The sequence below is a fragment of the Oryx dammah genome, unplaced genomic scaffold (genome assembly GCF_014754425.2).
Source record: "Oryx dammah isolate SB20612 unplaced genomic scaffold, SCBI_Odam_1.1 HiC_scaffold_2, whole genome shotgun sequence".
Taxonomy (NCBI): Eukaryota; Metazoa; Chordata; class Mammalia; order Artiodactyla; family Bovidae; genus Oryx; species Oryx dammah.
The window spans coordinates 41028980-41035611 of NW_024070186.1; the positions used below are offsets into that span (position 1 = coordinate 41028980).

Genomic DNA, 6632 nt, shown 5'->3' on the forward strand with positions numbered 1-6632 from the left:
TGAGAAATGCTGGGCTGGAGGAAGCGCAAGCTAGAATCAAGTTTGCCAGGAGAAATATCAATAACCTCAGATATGCAGATGACACCACCTTTATGGCAGAAAGTGAAGAGGAACTAAAGAACCTCTTGATGAAAGTGAAAGAGGGAGTGAAAAGTTAGCTTAAAGCTCAACATTATTCAGAAAACTAAGATCATGGCATCCAGTCCCATATATTCATGAAAAACAGATGGGGAAGCAGTAGAAACAGTGGCTGACTTTATTTTTGGGCTCCAAAATCAATGTAGATGGTGATTGCAGCCATGGAATTAAAAGACACTTACTCCTTGGAAGGAAAGTTATGACCAACCTAGTTCAGTTCAGTTCAGTCATTCAGTCGTGTCTGACTCTTTGTGACCCCATGAACCACAGGGTGCCAGGCCTCCTTGTCCACCACCAACTGCTGTGGTCTACCCAAACCATGTCCATTGAGCAGGTGATGCCATCCAATCATCTCATCCTCTGTTGTCCCCTTCTCCTCCTGCCCTCAATCTTTCCCAGCATCAGGGTCTTTTCCAATGAGTCAACTCTTTGCATTAGCTGGCCAAAGTATTGGAGTTTCAGCTTCAACATCAGTCCTTCCAGTGAACACCCCAGACTGATCTCCTTTAGGATGGACTGGTTGGATCTCCTTGCAGTCCAAAGGACTCTCAAGAGTCTTCTCCAACATCACACTTCAAAAGCATCAATTTTTTGGCATTCAGCTTTCTTTATAGTCCAACTCTCAAATCCATACATGACTACTGGAAAAACCATAGCCTTGACTAGATGAAACTTTGTGGACAAAGTAACGTCTCTGCTTTTGAATATGCTGTCTAGGTTGGTCATAACTTTCCCTCCAAGGAGTAAGCATCTTTTAATTTCATGGCTGCAATCACCATCTGCAGTGATTTTGGAGCCCCCCAAAAATAAAGTCAGCTACTGTTTCCACTGTTTCCCCATCTATCACATATTTATGGTTATAAGTATATAGAAAATGTGTAGAAAATATCTGAAAAGTTTACAGCAGACTGATAACACAGATATTGAGACTATGGCAGAATTGCCAAATGTGAAGGATTTAATTAGAAGGTGCTTTCCCAATATCTTAAAAATGGTTGACTTTGAAAGGAGCTTTGGAGGACAGGAGAGAGACAGGAAAAAGGGTTAAATGGCAAGAGGAGGCACAATAGGGATGTAGGGGTGGCAAACAGTGACACATGCATAGGAAAATGATTTATTTCATGCAACAGTACAGAAAGGAAGGGTAGAGCTAGATAAGAGAGTTGGTAGATTCCTTTTTGCCTCATCCCCGGGCATGTGGTCCCTGTCTCTTAAGTGTGGGACACTGAGGGTGAGTTGTAGATAGTGGACCTTTGCTCATTAGATCGTCTACCTGAGGGTACTTGGGAGAGCTTTGGATCTAGGGAAGTTTCCATAAGGGGGCTTTATCTTGGCTCATTTTTATTATATACTTGTTAGATGTCTAGCACCCTGAGCATGCATTGTGGAGGTGCATTTCCCTTTCTGATGGTCATCTTGAATTTCACTGTATTCCCTCCATTAAGTTCAGCTAGCCACTGTGGTGAGAGGTTGACCAAGAGATACATCCTTCAGTCCTGAGCTTTTACCAGTAGCAGTAGCAGGATTTTTCATTTGTCCAGATGCCACTGTCTCAGATGCCACACTTCGGCTGAGACAGTTGTTCCTTGGACGTTATCCTGAGGTTCTCTATGATAGTCTGCAGGGTCACAGATGAGACCTCAGGATACCCACTACCTCTGGAAAGGAAAATCCTTGTCAATTATTCCACATCTTTCCCTCGCATGTAAAACTGTGTGACTATCATCAAGATGTTTTTCATAATTTTATTCCTTTGTTTCGCAAAGACATTACTATTTTTTCACAAGCTAAGTTACCTATTGATTGGCTTATCTGTTTATTTTTTGTCTTGGTATTTCTACATTTGGATATTTCTTAAAAATGTATGGCATGATGTTGGGAACTTTTCTTATTAGCCAAATAACATTATGTTAAATTTTAAGAATATTTTAGAATATTTTAATTTTTAACATTTATTTTAAATATATAAACATTTATCTTTAATTTTAAAATGAAATAAAATTATCTTAATAGTTACATTGATTTCTTCTATTCACTTTGGTTTCAGCCAAGAATTTTTACAAATTTATATATACTGTCAATTTTCCATAGGAATGTCTTATTTAGGTAGTTTCTATTGGTGATTTTTGACAAAAACACCATGAATGTATGTACCTTCCTTTCTCCTCTCTCTCTCTCCCTCTTATTCTTTATTTTCTCCCTTGCCCACTGTGCTGAACTCATTCTATGTACTAACTCAACTGATTATAAGACACCAATTTGCTAACACAAATCTAAGCAATAGTTTGTGCTGTTATTGTGTAATGGAGCCAGGTTGCTGATACTTTTGTCACCATCTCAGATTGAGAAGCTCACTGAGGCTGCAGTTCCAGTTTCCCCAATTTCTCTTGGGTATACACCAATAGTGCCTCACCTTTTGCCATATGACTTTAGACACATTTGTTTTGAGATGTAATTGACATATAACAGTATATCAGTTACAGGTGTACAGTATAAAAATTATATACATATATATATATAAAACAAAAAGACTACCACAATAAATGTAGTTAATATCCATCACCACATGTATTTAGAACTTTCTTCTTGTGATGAGACCTTTCAAGACTTACTATTTATCAATGTTTAAATATACAACATAGTATTATTAGCTATAGTCACCATGTTATACATTACATATGAGACATTTATTTTATAACTGGGAGTTTGTATCTCTATCAGTCTCACCCATACCATGAAAATTTTTAAAACTTTACTGTTGAAATAAGTTTGACACTTTTTTTTTATCACTGAAAGACATAAGTATTGTGAAAATAATTTTAACATCCATCAGTTTACATAGACTTGTTTATCTCAAGATTGCATAAACTGTTAAAATTAAATTTCCTCCTCTTGGAGTTTCAGAAGTCTTTGCTTTACAGGATACTATCATTTTTTTTTTTCAGGTGCAAAATGATCTTGAAATAAAACATAAAATCAAGATACAAGCTTTGCTTTACCCTTTCTTACAGTTAATTGGTTCTTATTCACCATCTCACTGAGAAAATGAACATGGTATAGTTCTGACAAGAGACATACCCATAACACTTGTGAGTGTGTATTTAACCAAGGATGAAGCATTTCCCCAGGCAATGAGAAGAAACCAACATATGCCTCTGGAATCAAGACATTTGTTCAAGTTTGTTAACTGGAGTACTCTCTTACCCAAGAAGTATAGGAGGGCCATATTTATACTAAACCAATTTTTGGAAGATCTAGTTTTCATCACCAGTATTTATGATATCAGATTATCACCCTTGTTGGCCAATGATTCCCAGTTATAGAATTTGCCATCAACCTATATTCTTACCTATGAATATGATGTCCTGAGAGATGATGGACTTATGTATGTTTTAAGACTTCAAAATGTTGGAGTTCAAGTTGCTCATGACCATATTGAGGATGCAATCCATGGAGCTTTATCATTTATGACATCACTTTATTTAAATCTAGGTCTCAGGATAAGGGATAATGTATGTTAGTTGGCTGGATAAGAATTTATAAATACATTTATATAAAATATGTCTGATCATCACTTAATGGGTTATAATTTTTGATATTTTGTAATTGTAGTGCCAAGAATAATATCATTTGTGTTGTCTAAATCTAGATTTGAATGTTACAACATTACCTGTATGTCCTTGAATAGGTTATCAATTTTTCTGACTCGCAGAACTTGCATACAAAAAAAAGTATATAATCACATCTATTTTCCCTTTGTGTGTGTGTGTGTGCGTGTGTGTGTGTGTATGTCACTCAGTAGTGTGTGAGTGTTAGTCACTCAGTATTGTTCAACTCTTTGCAAGCCAGTGGACTGTTTTACATCTCTGGACAGCCCACCAAGCTCCTCTGTCCATATACTTCTGCAGGCAAGAATATTGGAGTGGGTTGCCATTTCCTTCTCCAATGCATGAAAGCGAAAAGTGAAAGTGAAGTCGCTCAGTCGTGTCAGACCCTCAGTGACCCCATGGACTGCAGCCTACCAGGCTCCTCCGTCCATGGGATTTTCCAGGCAAGAGTACTGGCGTGGGGTGCCATTGCCTTCTCTAATGCAATTCTCTCTTTCTCTAAAAGGCTGGTGTGAAGTGCTTGTCCATGAAGATGAGTCAGGCAAGCAAGCGAAGGAGAGAGGAAATCGGGGCAGAAGCAGGCTGTTCACCCCACTGCCTCCTACTTCCCACCCCCGCCAGCCCCTTTGCTGCTGGGTGGGGTCATGTGTCTGGTTCTGTCCAATGGGCTGTGAGTACAAGTGACACATCACACCCAGAGCATGACTCTCCAGCTCTCTGTCTCTGCCAGGGAATTTTCCCTTTACTTATACCTTATTGTGCCTGTCTGGAAACTATCTTCTCTAACTTGCTAGTAACCATCTTATTTCTCATATTTAATAAGCATTTGTCCCTTTAGAACCAACATAGTTACAATAAGGTATAAGAACCTTGTCCCTTTAGAACCAACTTTGTAAGTATGTTGGTTCTAAAGGGACAAGTGCTTATTAAATTTGAGAAATTAGATGGTTACTAGCAAGTTAGAGAAGATAGTTTCTAGACAGGCACAATAATTGCAGTAGCAAGTGGAAAGAGGAAAAAAAATTGCAAGGTAATTGTATCAGTTTCCTGTGGCTATTGTACTAAATTATTGTAAGTTTGGTGGCTTAAAACAATAGAAATTTACTCTCAAGGTTCTAGACAGCTAAAGTCCAAAATTAGTGTCATTGGACCAAAATCCAGGTTCTGACAAGAGCCATGCTACCTTTGAGGCTCTAGTCAGGCCTCCTTGACTCTTTCATCTATGGCTGCCAGTGTTCCTTGCTGTAGACAAGTCACTTTAATCTCGAAGGTCAGCATTTTCAAACCTCTCTTCTCCGTCTTTATATGGCCTTCTCCTTAGACTTCCTCTCAGAAAAATACATGTTTTTGCATTTTGAGTCCACCCCAATAACTCAGGATAATCTTACTAGCTGAAGATCCTTAATTACAAACACTCTGTTTTTTTTTTTTTTTTCTCCATACTTGGTAGCATTCATGGGGTTAGGATTTGCATATTTTGTAGGAAGCCTTTTTCCCCCACATTTTCAGCCAATTTGTAGTTTTTAAATGGCAACAGATCAAGATTATAATTTATTATAACTCAAATCTAAATATGCACTAACCAATATAGCCCATCTGAAAGTGAAGTGACAAAGGTTTTTCAAAAAAAACCAAAAACCCATCAAATACATCATCTCAAAATACCCAAATAATAAATCATATCTGCAAGCATTTTGTTGAGTGGAATAATAAAACAGAATACTTTTTGTTGTAAAAACAAATCTATAGTACAATGGTATGAAATATGAATCTTGGGTATTATGCTTAATCAGTTGAATCAAGAAGTTGAAAATGTAGTAAGAAATTGTGTGTGTGTTGTTGGGGAGTGGCAAGAAAATCTAAACAACCCAGCTGACCCAAGAGGAACTGAGATATCTAACTTCTTCAGCTGAGAACAGACATTGTGGCAAACCTACATATTTTAGATGGCAAATTAAAAATGACAATTCACAAACCACACACATTTTTCAAATGTAGAAATAAATTAACTATGAGCAAAGAACTGTTTTTCTTCAGCTCAATTTAAGCACTTAAAGGATGAAAAATAACCCCATGACTGTCACAAATGAAAACAAAAGTCATTGGAATCAGTTATTTTTCTGCATTGTCGTTTATACACTCTTCATAGAAATTTGACAATGTAACAACTTATATTTTCACAGTTTTGATTTAATTTCCTTTAAACTCTTTTAATATATAATTTAAAAGTTGTTGTAAAAGTATTTCTTTTTTTAATAATAATGAATCTCCTTCCAGTTGTCATCATGTAGAATATTGGCTACTAGTTCTTATCAGGAAAAGAAAAAACCCTCTTGGAAATCTCTTCATTATGAAAGCATATTCCTCAACAATAACTGATGTGTAAGCAAACCATAAAAACTGCAGCTTACCAGAAAAAATACTTTGTTGGTTGTTCCACAGTCTGAATATATTTTACAGTAATTCTTGACAAAAGATTCTTTCAATCTTATGAGTGTTAGTGTGAGTCTCACAAGCATATAGCTTTACATCCTTGGACAGGAAGGGTGGCCCACAGCTAGAGAAAAGCTCACGGAGTTTAGGTTTTGATTCCTGAAAAACCTTATACTCCACTGAGCAGGAAATCACTTTTTTTATTCCTTTCCTTCCTTTTTTTTTTCCTACTTAAAACTATGGATAGATGTATGCTAAGGTAGCCCAGTCGATCCTCATTTATTTACTTTGTGAATTTGGTTTCAGAACATTTCTGGAAGAGACCTTTGAAAAGAGCCTGGCTAGACTTCCACACGGAGAAGGCAACAGCACCCCACTCCAGTACTCTTGCCTGGAAAATCGCATGGACGGAGGAGCCTGGTAGGCTGCAGTTCATGGGGTCGCTAGGAGTCG

The 6632-nt window shown here is 37.2% G+C and overlaps 1 pseudogene; it reads left to right on the forward strand.

The window, feature by feature from the left end:
• The first annotated feature begins 1333 nt into the window (after positions 1-1333).
• On the forward strand, positions 1334-3681 carry LOC120881502 (annotated as a pseudogene).
• Positions 3682-6632: the final 2951 nt, after the last annotated feature.